Source organism: Pinus tabuliformis, chromosome 2_1, assembly GCF_031772625.1.
Source record: "Pinus tabuliformis cultivar Carrire ecotype Pingquan chromosome 2_1, CPIR1, whole genome shotgun sequence".
Classification (NCBI taxonomy): Eukaryota; Viridiplantae; Streptophyta; class Pinopsida; order Pinales; family Pinaceae; genus Pinus; species Pinus tabuliformis.
In genome coordinates, this window is record NC_142299.1 from 89,993,162 (window position 1) to 90,015,595 (window position 22,434).

At 41.8% G+C, this 22,434-nt stretch overlaps 1 pseudogene; it reads left to right on the forward strand.

Moving 5' to 3' along the window:
* Positions 1-19,160, forward strand: part of LOC149198915 (signal peptide peptidase-like 3 pseudogene) — a 42,608-nt pseudogene extending 23,448 nt beyond the window's left edge.
* The last annotated feature ends 3,274 nt before the right edge of the window (positions 19,161-22,434 follow it).

Here is a 22,434-nt window from a genome sequence, read left to right on the forward strand (position 1 = left end):
CATAGAGTAGTGCCCAATCTTCCTCTTGGAATTGCTTCTCGTTGATATTTTTATCATGCCATATTTTCCTCTGAAGCTGAACTACCTCTGTATGGAGAAGGGCCTGCAATATGTGTTCATCTTGTCCATTGATCTGAAGTAATCTTTCTTTCTGTGCATGGCTGAGGTCTAGGTCCAACTGAGCTACCATCCTTAGGGTATTGAATTCAAATTCTATTGACAACAAAGCCTTCTTCCCATAGATTAGCTCATAGGGTGTGAACCCTGTGGTGGTCTTCGATGTTGTGTTATAGGTCCAAGTGGTCTCAACTAATTTGTCCACCCAATATTTTCAGCTGCTGCTCACTACCTTGTTCAGGTTCCCTTCCAATGTTCTGTTGGTGACCTCCACCTGCCCATTGGCTTGTGGATGGTAAGGGGTGGAAGTCTTGTGCTTGATTCTATGATGTGTGAGCAGGTCTTCAATCAAATTGGAAGTGAACTGACTGCCTTGATCTGTGACCAACTCTCTTGGATACCCGAACTTATAGAACATGTTTTCTCTCAAAAACTCAACTACTTTTTCCTCTGTCGCTGCTTTGATTGCTTTTGTCTCTTCCCACTTTGTCAGCTAATCGGTGCACACAATGATGTATTGTTTCTTCTTTGAAGGAGGGCTGATAGGACCCACAAAGTCCATGCCCCACTTCTCAAATGGCTCAAAGGCCACTTGAGGTTGCATGGGCATCTCATCCTTTAGAATAGGTTTCCCCATCCTCTGACACTGATCACACTGGCTGATATATCTCCTCACATCCTGATGAAGAGTGGGCCAGTAGTAGCCTGCTTGCAATATCTTGAAGGCAGTTCTGCTGAAAAATGACCTCCACAAGGCCCGTCATGACAAGTCAGGAGGATGTCAAAGACTTCCTTCTCCCTAACACATCTTCTCAAGATCTGATCTGGGCCAAGTTTGAAGAGATTGCCCCCAATCCAGGTGAAAGGGGTGCTTTTCCTTACTATCTTGCTCTTCTCTTTTGAGGACAAGTGTGGTGGGAACTGTGTTGAAACCAAGTAGTTTACTATATCAGCAAACCATGGAGAGAGTACTGAGATAGAAAACAGATGTTCATTTGGCATTTGGTCATCCACCATTCCTTCTTCACCTGCAGGCAAATTTACTCTAGACAAAAAGTCAGCAACAACATTTTCTTTACCAGGCTTATCAATAATGGTCAAATCAAATTGTTGTAGTAAAAGTAACCATCTAATAATGCGAGTATTTACATCTGGTTTGTTCATTAAATATCTAATTGCAGCATGATCAGTGTGCACAAAGTTTTGATAGCCTATGATATAATGTCTGAATTTTTTTAAGGAATGCATGACAACTATGAATTCCTTCTTGGTCACTGTATAGTTTAACTCTGCCTTTGACAAGGTTTTTCTTATAAAGTATATGACATAAGGTAAATTTTCATCAATTTGTCCTAAGGCTGCTCCTATCACTTTGTTTGAGGCATCTGTGTGAATGTGGAAAGGTAGGGCCCAGTTTGGGCCTCTCAGAATTGGGGAAGTCACGAGCTTGCTCTTCAAGGTATCTAGGGCTTCTTGACAGTTTTCTGACCATATGAACTCGACATCTTTGCCTAAGAGGCCAAACAAAGAAGAGGCTAGCTTGCTGAAATCTTTAATGAATCTCCTGTAATACCCAGCTACGCCTAGGAAAATTCTGACATTTCTCACCTTTTGAGGAGGTGGGACCCTTTGGATGATGGTAATTTTGTTGGGGTCTACCTGCAGTCCTTTCTGAGATATTGCATGACCTAACACGGTCCCTTCAGTCATCAAAAGTTCACATTTCTCGCACTGAGGGATAGGTTCATCTCAATACACTTGTCTAGAAATTTTCCTAGGTTAGATAAAGCTTCTTGAAAGTCAGAACCATAAGGAGTAAAGTCATCCATGTATATCTCTACTGCATCATGAACTAATTCAGAAAATATACTCAATACCACTCTTTGGAAAGTGGCTGGAGCATTACACAAACCAAAAGGAAGGAACCAATATGCAAAGGTACCCCAAGGACAAGTGAAAGTGGTCTTATCTTGGTCTTCCGGGCCGATTTAACTTTGATTGTACCCGCTAAACCCATCTAAGAAAGAGAAAAACATTTTCCCTGCTAGACCGTCTAACACTTGATCTATGAAAGCTAAAAGAAAATGGTCCTTTTTAGTGGCTTTGTTCAATTCCCTATAGTTGACACAGATTCTCCACTTACCATTTTTCTTTGGCACTAGCACCAAAGGAGAGACCCATTCACTGTCAGAGATGGGATAGATGAATCCTGCATTAAGCAATTTATACAATTATTCCTTAACAATATCTTTAAGTGCTGGATTCATCCTCCTTTGAGGCTGCCTGATTGGCTTACAATCCTCTTTGATGTATATATGATGAGTACATACTGAAGGGTGCAGTCCCTTCATCTCCTTATAACTCCAGGCGAAGGCATCTAGGTGTTTTCTCAGCAGGCTACACAGTTCCTTCTCCTGGGAAGTGGATAGGGATGGATTGATTTTCAAGGTTCTTTCTGGGCTGAACTCTATATTATCAACACGGAGAGGAGTGGGTTCGACCGCACAGAGATCATTTGAGGGCTTGTTTTGTGTTTCTCTTACTATGTCCTCTAATGGTGATACACTGGGAGGTGGATTCTAGATCAGATATTCAATCATATCATCCTCATCTTGCGGTTTTCCCCCATGGTGATTTCTACTGCACAAAGCGGTGCAGAATAGACTTCATCCTCATATTCCTCCTCCAACCAGAGAGGTAGATCATGTTCTAGCAAGGGTTGGGCAGGAGGATATAGGATTAACTGTTTGGACATGTGCCCATTCTTTATGGTCATGTTCCCAGCTCGATAGCTGATGTAGGCATCGGCGGTAGCCAACCAGGGTCTTCCCAGAATGAGAGGATACCCAGTGAGCTTTGCCTTTGGCTGGAGAACTAAGAAATCAGTAGGGTACTCCCAAGAATTAATGGAGACCATCACATCTTCCACAATCCCCTCAGGGGTCACGGTGGAGCGGTTTGCTAGCTGTAGAACGGTCGTGGTCTTCCTCAGGGAGCCCTGGAGGATAAGTTTGAGCATTGTGTCCTTTTTCATCACATTAATGGCAGCTCCCAGATCAATCAAGGTATGTTGGATCATGGTGCCATTGATGTGGAAATCAACTACTAGGCTTCCAGGGTCCAGATATTTTGGACAGATTACCTACCCTAAAATTAGGTCAGACAGTTGTCCTATGACATTGATGGTCGGGGCATCTCTCTTGTGCCTTCCTGGATGCCTAAAGCACTTCTCTTTGATCAACCTATTGTAGATAGGCACATCTTTTATGGCTTGGAGAAGTGGTATCTTCACACATAAATGTTTCAATTCTCCCAGGAGTTCAGTTTCTTCTGGGGTAGGCTAGACTGTCACGGATAGTCTCTCAGGAAAGGGTGGTGTTGTTGGGAAAAGTATCCAATTCGGAATGCCCCTATCCCACTCTAAGGTGTGATAGTGCCTTAGCAACAAACGAGGTAAACTAATTGAGTATTATTCTTTATGAAATGTAAATGAGGAAGAAGGATATAACTAACCTGTGTCTTCCGCTAGTTTGTCGATCCAAATCACTCCTCTCTTCAGTAGCTTCCAGCTTCCTGCTCCTTCACCGGCCTAGCTTCACCGAATTCCTGCAAGATCACAAGAGAGAGAAACTACACAAAGATACAGATATACATTCATAAAAAGCTCAAGATCAGATTAAGCTAAACATGTAAGCATAACAAAACATCATTGGTATACAGCATGTAGGAGAAACTCAAATAGTTTATTGATATGATAATAAAGTCCAAGAGGAGATACAACCAAGTGAGTTCCGATCCAGCATCTACCTCCCAGCAAAGGAATCCCTTCCTCTCCTCCAACAAAGCATAAATCACCCAATGTACTAATCTCAATCTCAAACCAACAGCAATTCTCTGCAAAGTACAAAATTCCAGCCTCCAGAACCTCTGGGTGAGAGATCCACATATAGGTGTAAGCAGAGAGGATGAGTCAGCTTATGTTTTGACTTGTGGCTTCTCTCTGTCAGTTCTTGCTTCCACTTGGAGGTTGAGAGCCTCTTACTCATCACTAGTCGAATTCATTGAGGCAAGTGTCATCGGAGAAGATTCTGGAAGCTTCCATGGTCTTTCCACCTCGTTGAATGAGCTTTCCATTTTTCATTTCCCGCTCAGCGCACCCTGGTAGTGCTTCTACCTGCGTTGCAGTGCACCTAGCCAGTGTAGCCTCTGCATTTCAACACAGGTAGCTAGTGAAGCCTCTGAATTGATCCTGAATTGACTGTTTCTGAGTGGTTTTTGGTGGAGAACTTCTGGGAGAAGTTGTCATTGGTTGACCTTGTTCCTTTAGGAGCTGTAACAACATATTTAGGGACTTTAGATCCCTTGAATTATGGAGATTTCATGCTTATAGCTGTAAGGCACAAAAATGTCTATAACAGTTGCCCCCTAAAGTGTGAGGCCGTTTATCGGGTGAAATGCTTTATTAGGAGGATCCGAAGTTCATTCGATGCTGGGAGGAGACCTGTAATAAGATACAATACAATACATTATTTTTCATACTGTTTTCATGATCTAGCTGAGGCGGGCATTCCCATGCTCAGCTTTATAAATTCATTTTCCTGTACATAGAACAGACAATCGTCTGATGGTAGATTGATGATTTTGATGAAATCATCATCCTTTTGGTAGGATGATTATCTGCTGCAATGCTGTACATGTCAATGTCTTTATTTTTCCTGAATATATATCGCAACCCGGATGGATGAAACTAGATCCGGGGTCTTCAATCTCATCCGATATTCACTCTAAGTACAAGTCGATCCATGTGAGAAATGTTCTGAAGTCGAACATGGAAAGACATTGCTTGATTACCGGTCAATGATGTAAACCGTTAACAAGCGCGAGAGGAATCACCGATAATGATAATGACCCTCAAGGTACTGCAGTACAATTCACGTGGTGTGAATAAAGGACTTGGCGTCGAACACCATGCAAAATCTTTCGGTCGAAGGTCATTGATGTATACCTGTCGCGAGAAGTGAGAAACTTGCCATTGAGGCATGCAAGCTTCAAAGTACTGAAGGGGGTGTTCTTAGATCAACTTCTTGGATAATGAGTTGATGTCGACAAGAAGCGATCTGTCAAAGGAGGGCATTGATGTATCCCACATCAGTGACACGGAACGGAGCAAATGATTTTGATGGAGGTGAAAACGATTTGATGATATATGGTTCAGGGTGGCGGTCATGAAAAGAATGAAGGATAATGTATGGTAGTGGATGGGACACGGTTGACTTCTCTGGATGACTTCTCTTGAACATATCGGCGACACTTATGTGATGGATTGGTAGAATTTACCCCAAAGATGGATGGTATGGCGAGACCATGGCGATGTGACCGGTGAATGAAACAACCCAACCCGACTCAGGCACGGAGCGGAAGTGTCATGTTCAAGAGCGACTCGCTACCAATAAAGTTCTTTGAGTTTCTTCCCAATTTTTCCCCAGTCATTGCTGACCAGTACCTCTTTATTTTTGTCAAGCTTGAGGAGGATAACATATGCTTGTTCTATAATTTGCCCTTCAGGCAAAGCCATCGCTAGTTTTAACGAGCCTAGCGATAGTGAAACTCGTTCTCGTCTAAAGACAAGTTTGTCGCTATTAATGTTTTTTAACGAGTCTAACGACAAAGATAACTCGGTCCTTTTCATTTTTAGAGAGTCTGAAAAGGTACGTAAAGGTAACTCCAAAGTTCCTTTTTCGTCATCTAATCCCTTAAGTCCGAAAAATAATAAAACAATACAGAAGGGATGAGTTTTCAATAGTTTTAACGAGCCGAACAAAACAAGCACTCGATCTTTTTGTGCAATAATCCCTCAGGTCCAAAAATATTAAAATCTAGAGGAGGGATAGCTCTTCTGGTCGCTTTAATGAGCTGGAAGGCCAAAACTCGGCAATCTTTTCATATTTTACGAGTCAAATGAAAAGAGTTTAAAGAAGACTCGTCTTTTGAGGAACGAGTGATAAAATGGGTAGCAGCTGATTCCAGGTAAGGGTTGGAATTTTCAAAGCACGACAGTGTCACAAGGATGGCTAGTGAAATCACTCTTCGCAGCTGTTCCTAAAAATGGGTAAACAATCAAATGGAGGTGAATGATCAGCCAATGGAAAAGTGGAGGTGACGGTGCAAACACGACCAAGGCTTTAATGGCTGATAATGTTACATTCACGGTGGTTATTTACCGGAGGATAGTTCATTTTTTAACGAGCTTAAACGCGGGTTGAAACACTTGCTCGATCTTATGTTTATTTTTTAACGAGCATGAACTATGTGCTAAAACTGCTCGATGCGGGTTTATTTTTTAACGAGCTTGAACCCTGCAGTAACACTGCTCGTGATAAGTTTGTATGCCCCCAGCATAATAACGCAAATCGAGGTGCATTCCCCCCAAACTTCATTGCATTCAACTCGGTGATTGGAATGAAGGTTTACCTTTCATTTTTTAATGAGGTTGACACAGTAAAAGAACCATCCTCCAGACTTCTTGTTTCATTTTTTAACGAGGTCGACATGAGATAAGAACCATCCTCGGAGCCCACTGTATTTACAGTATTTGATAGAAAATCGAAAACTGAAGGATGATAAAGGTCATATTTAGTATCTTCTCCACAATCCGGGAGAAGGGAACGATGGTGGGAATCATTCCATGGCGCCCCGTCAATTACCATTGATTGAATGATTCCTCCGTTTGTAGAATGTACAAGTGACGAAGGATTTGAAGAGGTGCCAATTTCCTTAGACCTATCTATCCAAACACTCGATGAGTGTTGATTTTGGTTTTCCCCCCAGGCCAAGAAAATTGATTGCTACAATATTTCTATTAGGGCGATGATCCATGCTGACAAAATGTTTAGGAATCTTCCGAATCCATTAGATATAGAAGATTTCATATTGTAGGTTTCCACTGTGGCCACTTTCGCTAGATTACTTGGAGGCGGTAGGGCAAAAGTACCCATTAAGGCAGGGTCTTTTAGGAGGCCTATTCCAATATTTTGAAGCGGATGATCGCTTCCATGGATCAATGGAATGCTTCCCGTAATTTGTGAACTGTTGGGGAGAAATGTTTGTTGGTCGATGATTGTAATTCTTCCTTGAAAAGGAAATGCAATCTTCCTGAAGTAGGTCGACACAACTGCGGCCATGGCATATATCCAGGGCCTTCCTAGTAGGATGTTGTAATCGAGGTTTCCGTCGATTACTTCAACATCAACTTCTATTGTTTTGCCCCCTAGTTCAACTTCCAAGTTACTTAAAATCCCGTATGGAGTGTATGATCGTCCATCAAATGCTTTTATCATTGTTGAAGATCGCGACAAGGGTGGTGAGCCTAAATTTTTCCAGCAACTCATCGACATAATACATGTGGATGCCCCCTCATCAATAATTGTTCGATGAACAGTTTTGTTGAGGGCTTTCACTTGAATAAGGAAAGCTAGTTGAGCTGGTAATTGAGGGTCATATCCTTTATGATCAAAGGCCACAAGATTGGAATCCATTGGGCCAATCCCACCTATTGCTGATAATAAATCTTGCTTTTGGGAGGGGAAATTTTGTGGTACCTCAAGTGTCGACATAGCGGATGGCGATTGGGCCAAGTCCTCTACTATATTATAATTCTGTGCTACTTTTGCACTAGGATTAAATGACGATTTGTGTACTACTCCCTTTGGCGACTTTATCATTGGTTCAGGAATGATGGGTGGCACAACTTCAGTCAAAGTTGTTGTCGAACTACCAGGTTGTTCATTAGCCTTGTTATTCGACAGTTATGGATTCCCGTAATCTTTATTCCTTGTCAAAGCATCATTTTTCTGCTTTGAGACAGACAACATAAGCACTTGGGATCGAGAAGTATTTTGATTAGCAACCTGTTTGGTTCCCGGGTTTGGAAACGGATCAGTCAATACTGCTGAGGGTTTTGAACTCTTAAAGAGTTTCTTAACTTCAGCTTTATGTGGACAATCTCTCGTCTGATGATCCTCATCGCATATATGACACCCCGTAGGGGGTTTCCTTTGCCCAGAAGGGTTTGCAGAAGGTTTTCCAAGAGATGACTCATCCTGCTTCCTTTTTCTCCCTTTCTTTTTCTTCTTGCCCCCTGGTTGCTTCAGTTGTTTGCCCTTGTCAGTCGACACGACATTTACTTCCGAGGCAAGAAGTTCGTCTTTTGCATTTTGATCTAAAGTCTTACGGGCTTTCTTGGACGTAGCTTTTGTCGATTTCGCGTTTGTCGTGCCAATCACGTCATCGCCGGCGTGAGAGTCATTGTTTGATTTAGGAGGAGGAGGAATTGAGAATTCCGGTCTAGGGGCGTCGGGTATTTTGTCGTAGAGCGTGCCAGACTGAGTATAGACCAAGTCCAGATATTGCGCACGAGCGATGACTTGCTCTTCCGTTACGACTCCCCCCTTTGCCACATCTTCCGTGATTGTAGGAAGTAAGGACTTGATAAACCATTCAGCTAATAGCTGATTGGGAATGTACGTTTTTACCATCCTACGACGACGTCGCCACTCATGTATATGATCAGATATGTGAGTGGCCATTGTCTGTTTGAAGTTGGTAAGGAGTTCTGTTCCCGTTTCATACCTTATCGGTAATTGAAAATGGGTTAAAAAGGTTGTGGCTAAGGTACTGAAGTTTTCGAACGAAGCTCTAGGCAATTCAATATACCATTTTGCCGCTAGACCCATTAACGTCCTCTGAAAGAGGCGAAGCCTTATCGAATCATCATTCAGGGTGTTTGATGAACACCACAGATGAAATGTCATCACATGATTCGACGGATCTTCACCCGGATTTCCATTAAATTTAGGAATATCTGACGGAAGTTTATGTGGAATCGCTGGCCACCAAGGGGCATAAGCAATTGGATCATTCGTCAGCCGGTTTAGATCTGGTAATTCTAAAGTTGCTACAAAGGGCAACTGTTGATTCAGGTTAGGCGAAGCATACCCAGGATAAGATGGAATCGCCTGAGCAGTGGGTCTTTGCATACCAGCATAATGTATTTGATGCTGGCAACTTTGACAAGGTTGATGGGCATAACCATTATAGTATGGTTGTTGATAACCACTTTGGAAATGCAGTTGCCCATCACTTACAAAGACTTGTTGCTCAGGTCCTTAATATGATTGCTGGAATTGTGGTTGTTGAGATTGAACCAGCCCTGGTTGTTGGACCATTTGCTGTTGTCCAATACTGGATGATTGACCAAGATGAGGAGTCATAGTACTTGTTTGAGCCTGAGTCGCTCCAGATAAGGAGTCACTAACCTGAGGTTGTGGTTGAGTCGTTGAGACAAGAGGCTGTTGTATTGCAACCTGAGAAACTTGGGGTTGACATACAACAGGTAACGCTTGTACTTGCGATGCAGTCACCTTAACAGGTGTAGTGGGAATATCCGACACAGGGTGGACTGGTTGCATTGAATATACAACCCTTGGTTGCTGAGGCAGTATTGGTACCCAACCACGGGATGTAATTCCAGTTTGACCTGAACTTTGTTGTAAACTCCCATATGGTTGTTCTCTGGGAGGGAACAATGAAAAGGCATACTGCCCTCCATATGGTGACAATCCAGTACTTAAAGGGTAGATTAGCCTTTGAAGACACATTGGATCAATTTGTTGAGTTTCAACATAAGAAATACCAGATGATAATCCGGATGAAGAAATAGGAACTAACCATGTCGTCGAAGCAGTCCCTGATTGGACTCCGGCTTGTTGTTGATAACTTGCCGGGACAGATGGTATACCGGAGAACATCGTTGGAGTAGCAGCAGGAGGTTCTGCGGCTGCTATGTTGGATGACACAGTCCTAGATGTCGACGGTCGTTCAGACATATCTAGTCTATCCAAAAGATTTTCTTGCGATTCTACAAGAACTCGCGATGAAGTGAGACTAACTTCGATGATCAACGAGGGAAAGGTGATGATTATTTCGTTTAAAATAAATTTTAACGACGCTTGGACACAACTTGCTTTTTCAATTTTAAAGAGTCGAGAAAAAGCAAAAGATGACTCTAGTCTCCTTCGATTTTTAATGAGCCTGAAGTGACAAGTGCTTAGATGGACTTTTTCCATTATAGAGTCTGAAAAAGGCCAAAAGGAACTGCTCTGGAGTTCTAGGTAGAGGGTGTGCCAAACTTTTCGCAAAACCGCAGAATACTTTTTAAGGTACGGGCGGTCAATCTTCCCGAATGCTGTGTTCAGTGCATTGCGATCAGTAGGGCGGCCGACACGGCTTCCTAAGGATAAAGGTTTTATGCCTATAGGGGTCTCCCAATATATACTCGACGGCACGTGGGAGCACAATCCGTACTGGCGCTATCGTCTCTCAGGAGGAATCACCCAACCATCAGCGAGATCGACAGTCACCAGGTTTTACGACGCCGGAACACGTCTCTAGCCTAGACCTCTATGTTGTGCATTAAGTTACAAAGCGTTGTTAAGTTCATTTAATTTATTTTAGGTTGATCTTTTTAGAAGTTTGCCTTTTTGGATCACCACGAGATGTATGATACAATTCCTAAATGCAGTCTAAAGATGATAAGCAAGCTTTTATATCTTTTCAACAATGAAAATCCTAGCTACAAGGGGAAAAGAAAGACACAATCTTTTCTCAAAGAGCATAGAGCACACTGTAAATGCACTTTTCCTAAATCAAAGCATGCAAACTATCAAAATGCAAATGCACATATGCATGTATTTGTTTTCGCTTTCTTAATATTGATGCCTAAAAAGAAAGCTGTTGTACAAATTTGAACTCGATTTCAAGTGAAAACATAAACAAGTTCCTTTTTCGAAATAAAAAAGACAATTACGACACTTTATGATTTACTTGTTTCGACACTAGAAATGCATAAATTCAAACCAAACGACAAAAGTAAAAGCATAATCAACTGTGAACAGCAAACAAATTCACTCCTAAGATCAAAACGACACTTACAGCAGGTCTAGATTTAAGGGCGACAGTATGACTAGTTTACTTTTGTAATGGGAAACTGCAAATGATGTAACAAATACACAAAGAACAAATACAGTTTCTTTATACAACTGAGGTGAAATTGAGGCAGAGAAAAGGGGTTTCAGATAGGTACACTGACTGATAATAGGCTGCAAAAACAGAGATAAAACTGAGCAAAAGGAAGCAGGGAACCATAGCTGCACAAGGCAAAGGCTGATCAGCGCACCCTCAGCACAGAGAAACTGAACTTCAGCGCAGGTATTCTTCACAGGACCTGCGTTGAAATGCAGAACCTCTTCACAGAGTCTGCGCTGAAGCAGAAACGAGAGTTGTTTCTGGGTTTTGGGTTACGGTTTGCAGTTTAATCTACAGTTTTTGGCCGGATCAAAGCTATCAATTAGGTACAATTAGGAGGATGATTTAAAGGAGGACTAAGATCTATCACAAAGGGCTGTTAGAGTACTTGTGGATCAGTTTGTTCAGATCATAAAAACAGGCCCAGTGAGTGGACTACAGTGGCAGATCTCTACTTTGCACTTGAAAATGGCAAATGCATTTCGATTCAGCACTCCTGAGTTTATGAGAAGAACAACAATAGAAACACAAATAAACTAACTAGATACTCTCCCCAGCGGAGTCGCCAATTTGTTGTTGGGAAAAGTATCCAATTCGGAATGCCCCTATCCCACTCTAAGGTGTGATAGTGCCTTAGCAACAAACGAGGTAAACTAATTGAGTATTCTTCTTTATGAAATGTAAATGAGGAAGAAGGATCTAACTAACCTGTGTCTTCCACTAGTTTGTCGATCCAAATCACTCCTCTCTTCAGTAGCTTCCAGCTTCCTGCTCCTTCACCGGCCTAGCTTCACCGAATTCCTGCAAGATCACAAGAGAGAGAAACTACACAAAGATACAGATATACATTCATAAAAAGCTCAAGATCAGATTAAGCTAAACATGTAAGCATAACAAAACATCATTGGTATACAGCATGTAGGAGAAACTCAAATAGTTTATTGATATGATAATAAAGTCCAAGAGGAGATACAACCAAGTGAGTTCCGATCCAGCATCTACCTCCCAGCAAAGGAATCCCTTCATCCCCTCCAACAAAGCATAAATCACCCAATGTACTAATCTCAATCTCAAACCAACAACAATTCTCTACAAAGTACAAAATTCCAGCCTCCAGAACCTCTGGGTGAGAGATCCATATATAGATGTAAGCAGAGAGGATGAGTCAGCTTATGTTTTTACTTGTGGCTTCTCTTTGTCAGTTCTTGCTTCCACTTGGAGGTTGAGAGCCTCTTACTCATCACTAGTCGAATTCATTGAGGCAAGTGTCATTGGAGAAGATTCTGGAAGCTTCCATGGTCTTTCCACCTCGTTGAATGAGCTTGCCATTTGTCATTTCCCGCTCAGCGCACCCTAGTAGTGCTTCTACCTGCGTTGCAGTGCACCTAGCCAGTGTAGCCTCTGCATTTCAACGCAGGTAGCTAGTGGAGCCTCTGAATTGATCCTGAATTGACTGTTTCTGAGTGGTTTTTGGTGGAGAACTTCTAGGAGAAGCTGTCATTGGTTGACCTTGTTCCTTTAGGAGCTGTAACAACATCTTTAGGGACTTTGGATCCCTTGAATTATGGACATTTCATGCTTATAGCTGTAAGGCACAAAAATGTATATAACAGGTGGATTTGCTTTAGGTTCACTTTCCTCTTTATCTTCTTCAACCTCCCTGGGTGGAGGCTGTCTATCTGGGATAACTTTTTGAGATTGCAGGTTAATTTCCTGAATCTCCATAGCATAGGTTGGGCATGATGGTTCCCCACTATATACTTGCTGAGCCTATCTATTGTTCGGGTTCGGATTTGGCTGGGCAAGCATTTGGGGTTGCTTTGGTGGAGTAGGAGGTAACGGTTGTGGTTGGGTAGGTGGTGGAGGCAAAAGAGTGGGAGGAGAGTTGTATTGGGGCCTCCACCCCTGATGAGATGCATTCCATTGAGGCTGCGGCTGAGCATAGGATTAAAATGAATGGGTGGCTAGTTGGGCATGATATTGAGATGTGAAGGACCAAGGAGGGGGCGTGGACCAGGAAGGATGAGCAGGAGGGCCACAATAAGGTATGGAAGTGACTTGGTTGGGGTTGTAGTAAGCCTCAGATGTCCCTTGCATCCCCTACTAGTATGGTCTAGGTCCATGAGGCCTCCTTTGGTTTATGTAATAGAGCTGTTCAGTGACTCCCTCAGCCCCTTGATATACAACTTTAAGTCCGGGTAAGGAAGGGCACTTATCTGTAGAATGATTTTCTTCACAGACTGAACAAACCTTTATAGAGTTCAATGGGCATTCATTCTTAGGATGCCTCCTGGTGCATCTAGGGAAAAAATGGCCAAAGCCCTCTCTGTTTCCTCTTGTTTCCTTTTGATATGCAACGTATCCATTTGCATGGCAAGAGTCTGCAACATCTCACTCTTGAAGTCTTTCAACATGTTCCAATTTCTCCTTTAATGCATGAGTTAGAGGAGGAGGTACTGGCTATGGGTTGACTCCCCCTACCTTTTTTTCTGGCTGCTCTAGAATGGTTTCTAAAAACATTCTTATGTCCTCATAGGACAGTTGGTAGATGTCTCCCCCTGACCAGTAGATGGAGGGTGTCTAAAAGATCTTCCCGAATTACCCTGAGCAAGCCTAGTTTCAGAGACTCAGGGTCAAGTGTACACCCGACCCTTTTGTAACTGAGTTGGAACCTCTCTTCATAGTCTTCCAGGGACTCATCACTTCCTATAGTCATTCGGAAAATTTCTTCTTTAGTATCTTTTGACCTACAATAGTCTCGATACTTGTTGTTAAAGGCTTGCTGCATCTGAGCCCAAGTTGTGATGCTATTTCCAGGTAATCCCATGAACCAGTGTAGTGCTGCATCCTTGAGAGTAGAAGGGAATAGTTTCAACTTTTTCTCATCTTCTGCATAGTCATAGGTTCGACAGATAACAACAAACTCGAACAAAAAGGTGTTAGAATCTTCTATAGTCAGACCATGGAAATGAGGTAGGGCGGAAGGGCTTATATTCTTCATTTTGGTGTCCCCATTGTTCTCCCAAATGGGAAGGGTACCCTCTATTCTCTCTCCATTCCCCCTAGCATTTCTGTGTTCAGCCATTGGCTCCAAACGAATGTTTTCTTCTTCTTCTTCCCCTATAGGTTCTTCAAATATGTCTTGCTGTTCACATAAGGGTTCTTCTTGATCGCAACCGCTGAAGAAGAGAGAAGGCTGGTTGTGTGAAGCAGTGGGGGTGTTGGGCAAAAAATTTCCTGAGTTATCTCTATTCCTACGAGGCATGAAAGGAAATATTTTTGGTTGGTTTTTGTTTCTTTTTCCCCACACTGATAGTACCTGCAGAAACTGAAATTGATTGAACAAAATAAATTGAAACTAGCTGAAATGAAATTTGCAGAATTGAAGAGGAACGCAAGGAAATGCAGAACTGAAGGAAAAGAAAGGACTAGTCTACTTTTGTTGAAACGAAATTTGCAGAATAGAAAAGGAAAGCAAGGAAATGCAGAACTGAAGGAAAAGAAAGGACTAGTCTACTTTTGCTGAAATAAACTATTAGCAGAATGTTGTAATAGAAAATAGAAGAAAGAAACAATCACAGAATACTATGATGCTTCCTCGAAAACGGCGCCAAAAATGTTGGAAATAATACTGAGAGGGGGGGTGAATCAGTATTATCAAGTTCTTCCTTATTTATACTTTGAATTATTTTTGTATGTCAGTACCATAAAATAATGAGCATGAACAAGAAAAACAGATAGCCACACCAAAGAACACCAGATATAAGGTGGAAACCCAATGTGGGTGAAAACCACCTGCTGCAATATGTCTCTATCTTCTTTCAAATTAGAAACTCCTTTTACAATGATTTTGTACTGGTGCAGTCCTTTACCAGTACGCAGGCTGCAACCTGCAGAGAGCTACAACTCTCTCTCGTTTTCCAGTCTCTCCTGGAAGGGAGCTACAACCCCCTACTTCTTTTCTTTCAAGGATCACTTTTCATAAATTTTCAAACTGGATCCATAAACATCAAGTGATCATCAAGTACAAGTAAATCACCCAGTCAACTGCAGTAACAAGATCAATAGTAACAGTAAACAAAATCCAGAACACCTTATCAACAGAGAAAGGTCAGTCAAATAAATGCCTTAATACAGATCCGCAGTTTTTCTTTATCTGGCATGCGTTGCTACGCACTTCACCTCATGCACCTCTGCGTATCCCCGCATAGAGCCTTGAACTGCACTGCGTATCCACGCACTGTGCCTTTAAATGCGCCGCGTACCTATACTGTGCCCCCGCACCTACTGCTTCTATCGCGCCGCGTACTTTCACTGTGCCTCCGCAGTCACTGCTTCTATCACGCCGCGTACTTTCACTGTGCCTCTGCATCTGCGGCTTCTGTCGCACAGCGTACCTCTGCGCTTCTGCTTTCTCTTCACTGTGAACCACCGCACCTGGACTTCTGTCGCGCTGCGTACCCACGCACTGCGCCTTCTTCTGTTATGCGTACCCCCGCACTTGCACCGTTAATCACCTGCGAACCTCTGATTAGGGCCAAATTGGCAGTCCACTAGTGTGCCACAGATAGTCAGATGCCCAGATCTGATCATGCGCCCGAGAGATCACACTTCATAGATTCACTTTCAACTTCACTTTTATATAGATCAAGCTTTTAAACCGATAACCCAATATTTCAGATCTTAAGATATTCAATTTTCAAAAGATACCTTAGCCAAGTGATCTCCTTCCCTATTTATAGTCAAGCCCTTATTCACACCATGGGACAAAACCATCAATAACCAATACAAGGGATCCAAACCGGGGCTAAATTAGATCCTATACCACGGGCCAAAACCATAGAATCAAGAACGGCGGGCTAAATACCACAGGCCAAACATAAGAAACTCCACGTGAGCGTGCTTCTCTGCCTTGAAGTGAGTGAACTGGGGGACCGCACCTTCTGAACGGGTAACCTGCGGGTATGACCGCATTTCCTACACGGTGTACCTGCGGGTACGCACGCTTTTCACTGAGCACATGCGGACCTCTTAATTTTTATCATTTTGAGAGCATGATCAGAGTTTTGCCACCTGTATGAGTTGCCATCAAGTACAACACATGAACCATAGAGCCAAACCAGAAATCATAATGCCAACAAAAAAGTGGTGAGCACTAGTATTGCAACAATAATGCTGCAACTCCTGGGCTGCCTACTTTACTCTTATCAACCCGGTAGTTCGTAACAAACTTGGAAGCGTCGGTGCTGTATGCACAAGTACTAGTTCTTACTGCAAGTTGTCACTTGGTCAGCCGGCGCAAGATCACTAGGAGCTCAAGCCAACTTCTATGGATTCTAGAAGAAGCTCTATATGTGATGAAAGGAGAGAAATATTACTCTACAGATGCTACTCTAACTACAGAAAGGAGAAAGACTGAAATGTAAAGCAAACCTAGTAAATCCTAATTAACCAACTAATCCTACTTTTGCAGAAAGCATTATGAAAACCATGAAAGGAATGCCATTACCTACTCAAGGAAGTAAACAACATCTAACTAAGCTATTTCTGGAAGTAAATAAGCAAAAAACATATTTTTGGATTTTTATGTGAATTTGACATGCATGTAATTTATTGTGTGTGAATGTGGTAGCGAATAGGTGGCGTTGGAGGGCGGATTTGGGACTTGAGAGGATGTAGGATGGTGTGGGTGGGTCCTAGGAGGTCTTAGGTGGCCTTCTGGAGTCTTTTCCCACACTCGGCCTTCAAAAGAAAGACTATAGGAAAATTGACATGAGGACACATGAAATCTACAGGAGGAAAACAGGGCCACTACAGGAGGAGGCCGAGAGCAGTTTTCACTATTTTGAGGGTGTGAGAGTTGGAGGAAAAGGTGGATGAATGTTGGAATGAGGTGTTAGGGCACCTAGGGTCTACCAAGAATCACCAAGAGAGAAAAAGATGATTGGGTTTGCTCAGGGAGAGAGGAAGAAGTTCTATGGAAAAATGCAGGAAACTAGGGTAGAATTGAAGTGAGATTTGGGCGACCTGTAGGGAATGGATAAGATGGAGGATGTAATGGCTGATAATCTAGCCTACTACTAGAATATATCTGCTGCATAGAAAGAGATAGTCAACCAAGGAAATCAAGCAACAAGTGAAATGAATGCATTTAGGAAAAACAGAGTTTTGCATAAAAATGGTCTAAACTATGATCTATGAAAGGAAATGCTGAGAAATGCAGTAGGAAAGGAAAGCATGAAAGAAGACTATTGCAAATAAAGAAGTGAGCATGATGAAGAAGATATGAAGTAAAGTAAAACTGGACTACTAACCTACTAAAAAGCTGCAAACACTAGAAGTCCTATGAATGAGGAAAATCTGTGTTTTTGGGGCAACAAGAGGGTCTTTGCCTCAAATCATGGTCCCAAAGGGAGGAAGAGAGGCCAAGGCACTATTTCTAGCCTTTTGAATCTTCTCTTTATCACTGCTTAACCTGCTATAGAAAGAAAAAATGGAAGCAAACTACTGAATCATCAACAACAACTTATTCTTAACCATAAAAGAAATACATCTAACAACAACCTAATCTACAAACTGAAATAAAACATACAAATACAAGTAAAGAGGAGCTTGACTGCTTAGATTGGGCCCTAAACCAAGAGCTTCAGCCCTTTGAGGTAACTCAATGCTAGATCAAAAAGGATTCCATCTTTATTATGAAAACAATAACAAGATTACATGAAATTGTCACAAAATAATAAGCTCGAAGTTGGAGTAGAGTTTTCATAACAAAAAATCCAACAAAAATCCGACAAAAATCCGACGAAAATCCCACCCTAGTGAGGCCCTATGCCTCTCTACTTATACAAATGAATCTGCCAACAACTTCCTTAAAATCAGGGAGTCTTGGCTCCCAAAATGCAAGATAATCATCAGTCATCCTCCACTTGCTAGGCTGCCTTCTAGTGCATGATTTGGCTGCTTGTACTCCGGACTGAATGAAGGGGAATTCAAAGTGAGGAGTAATAAATGAGGGGGATTCCCTCCTATAAGTCCTCTCATTTGTCCACTTCGAGTTATTGCTGCCATTTGTCCACTGGATCCTTGACTTTGACCTCAAAATTCATCAATAATCTGCATTAAACACATGTTAGACCACATGGCATCTTAACTAACTCAACTCACTCCATAAGCATAAATAATCAGAAAATCATACAATAAGCTAAGATTATGGTTGATTTGATTAGGTTAGGATGTAAAATGAGCCCATATAATTACCCATTTATGAGGCTCATCACTATGTTGATGTGACAATAAAAGTTCCAATTGTGGGGGAGGCCTCACTCCTGTCTGTGATAGTTTTTCCCTTCTGTATAGCTTTTGTTGTTACTTGGGTTGCAAATCAGCATGTTTCCTATGCCTGGATTGGTCAAGATGTTCTAGGCATATCATTGATGATTATAGTTTTGCAAATAGCTCGATTACCAAATATCAAGGTTGCAACCATTCTATTAAGCTGTGCATTTGTGTATGATATTTTATGGGTCTTCATATCACCTCTTATTTTCCATGAGAGCGTCATGATTGTGGTTGCACGTGGTGATAAGTCAGGTGGTGAAAGCATTCCCATGCTCTTAAAAATCCCTCATTTTCATGATCCTTGGGGTGGCTATGATTTGATTGGCTTTGGTGGCATCCTCTTACCTGGGTTACTTGTTGCTTTTGCAGCTAGATATGACCGGTCAACAAAAAAGGGCCTTTGCAATGGGTATTTTCTCTGGTCAACAATTGGATACAGAGTTGGTATCTTACTGACTTATGTTGCCTTATACCTGATGGATGGGCATGGCCAACCAACACTGCTTTATCTTGTTCCATGTACACTGGGTTTGATCCTAATTTTGGCATTTCTGCGACAGGAATTCAAAGACATGTGGCATTATTCAAATTTTTCTAGGAACCGATGGCAAATGTTTTAGCCATGAAATCAACAACGCTGAGTTTTTGAAGGGGATAGATGGCAGCGTTCAAATTTTCCAATGGACAGGTGGCAAAGTTTGTGGGCTTGAAATCAACAACTGTTAAAACATTCCAAGTTTCCAGCGATGACACCTTCAGCAGTTCCAGTTCAAAAGATTGCAGAAAATCTATTTTGATGAGATCTAATTAAATTATTTAGTTATGATTTTAATTTATGTAATTCGACCGCAACATATATTTGGTTTTTTTTTTTTTTTTTTTATAATTTTAATTATTTTGATTTCTATGTTTAGGAAATAAAAATTAATATGTAATAGAGTATATATAGGGTGATTTTTGAAGATGTAGGGGGTTCAATTTTTGCAGCAGAGAGAGGCTGCTTGGGACTGTGTAAAGTTTCTCTTGAATATTATTTTAATAAAGTAGTTTCTGCCCTTTGGACCTGGGATCCATCACGGTGTTAATGTCTAGTATGTTTTTCCTGTAATTCACTTACATATTTTGTTTTTCTACCTTGTTACAACATTATCTAAGAGATGTGTTAGGAATTCATCTGTACATGATGCTCCTTTCATGATGATTTTGTTGTTAAATGTAGTGGTTGTCTTTGCAAAATCCATCCTCTGTTAGATGCTTTGCTGAGTAACCCTGTGTTTCTCTTTCATCTAACACTGCTATTGTAGATCCATCCCCTGTTTGATGTCTGCAGGGCAGCGGGCTTTCTCTCCTATTCTTCTCACATTTGCAATATTTTATCTGGATAAACATTGCACTTACTTTGCCCCAAATTTGCCGGCAGAAACTGGCATTGACTCCATAGCCCAATCGTCCATTCTCTTGCTGTTTTCAACCCAAAAACCTTTTAAACAGATCCCCGCACTCCATAGCTAGCCTAAAATTCATTTATTGTAGCCACATTTTGTTGGAAAAGAGAGAGCCCTCTCTGGTCTGGCAGGGCTAGATGCCAGATCGAAAGCTTGGTTTGTGGTTACCTCGGAATTGCCTTTTCTCAGCCTTGAGGTTCATTCTGAGTGCTAATAGGGGGGATATCATACCACTGATGGTATCGTTGGAACCATTTCACACCCTCAAATTCAACCATATTCTCCTCTGATGAGTTATGGTCAAAATTAGGGAGGGATCAATTCCTCTTACACCTATCACTCCCCCAATTTTCCACATGGAAACTCTTATCCAGGCCTCAACACGTCATATGCATAACCCCATTTGAATCAAGAGATGTCAGGGCTAGCTGTGGCTCCACCTGTTTATCCTAATGGTGCCCCTCTCCTTATTATCAGTATGCATTGCCTAGCACTCCAACCCCGTAGGTACCAACACCCCAACCATCCATGCTTCCACCTCTACCACAACAACAACCTCCTGCACAAGGTCAAGTGTATGCTTAATAGAGCGCAACCAATCCCCCCAACCCCAAGAAAATTTAGAAGGGGAAATGTAACCGAAACCAACAATCTCAAGGTAATCAAGGTAGCCAGGGTCCACCACCTAATGAACCTGAGGGAAACCAACCTAACCCCGCAACCCAGCAATAGGGTAGACAACCCAAGCAAAACAAGGGTCTTTGCATAAACAAACCTTGTGCCTGTTGTAGTGTGTTAGAGTCGGTCTGGTCATCCCTCCATCAGAGATCAAAACTCTTTTTGCTTTTCATGTTTAGGTGTCCCATCTCGCTCGATCAGTTGCATTTCATTAGGAGCATGCCATAAATCTGTCGGAAGGGCTTTTGTCATTCATCCCCCTCATGCTTTACACTGTTGGCTCAGGTTTGTTCATCAAAATCAAGTCTTAAAAGTCATTTGCAGTCATGTTTCAGTTTCTAGGTCATAACAGTCATTTTAGTCATTAGTTCTAGGGTTAGTCAATTTGGTCTTCAACAAAGTATAATAAAGCCAGCATGCCAGAGGGAGGCTCTTGATAAGTTTTTATTTCAAAGATTTTTATCGTCATATGGATGGATTATGACTTTTCTTCAAAACTCTGTTTTGAAGACAAGTCGACATTTCGTTTTTTGTAATAATTTTCCAAAATTTTTAGTTCTTGAATTCTTCAGGCGCAGCCCTGGTCTCCTTTGCCAAATTCCATGTCAGCTATTCCTGCAAAAATTTGCCAAGAAATTCATCATTTCAACCAAAAAATCAAGGAGGAAACAAAAAGTCAGAGTTGTATTAATTATGAAAAAGTGCCAATTTCAAAACATTACAAAAATGGGTTTTGAGGAACCAAAAATCAAATCAATGTCTTTATAAGCTTTTGCCATGAAGATCAATGTCATTCTGTATGCCAAGGTCGGAGAGAAACATTTCAAACTGAATTGGGTGAGCTAGTGCGTGTTTTGGGGAGAAATAACTTGCAGCTAGCTGGTGCGGCGCACATAACAGGTGGCACGGCGCACTGGAAGCGCGCGGCGCACTGGGAATTTTCGTCTAGTGTTATTCTGAACGGGCGCAGTGGACTGGAAGTGCGCGGCACAATGGGCTCTTGGCACGACGCATATAGTCCAAAGCCCGAAATTGTTTCAAATCTCTTCAAGTTGCTCATTCCTTGCGTGGATTTTCCTAGTAGGGCCTTCTTCTTGATGTTGCATCAAATTTTGTGATACATGATGGTGGTTTAGGGCTGCTAATGGTTGCAACAAAAAATCTCAAACCATACCTCTAAAAGTCCTCAAGCCAATTACTGTTAGGGTTGCAAATCCATTGTTTTGGTACCAAGGTTCCCCCTCCATTCCATTTTTCCCTTCTTTCCATCATTCCCTTCTCCCTTATTCCATTTTTCCTTAATCTCATTCTTCCCTATCCTAACCATTTTTCCTTAATCTCATTCTTCCCTATCCTAAAAAATTACTAAACTCCTATTCCCAATTCCCTACCACACATTTCCAAATGTAAAAACCCCAAACCCTAGCCCTTATAAAAATCTCCCAACCCTATACAACAATCCCAAACCCTAAACCCTATTCCCATACATAAAATTCCCCTCCTCTCCCTAATAAAATTTATTTCAACATTCCCTAATCCCCTACTGTTTTCCCCTTCCTAACATTCCCTGGTTGCATTTGTTTTTTCCCCTTGGTGGCAGAATCCAACTATATTGCATTACAACACAACAGTTTCATACATCATTAAAGAGCAGTCCAAGCACAGTTCATATACAACAACATCTTTTCTTCAAGGTATATTGTACAACAGTCATGGCATCTGAGCATTCATCGGACTATGAGGTGGAAACCCAAAGTGACTCTCCCTTGGA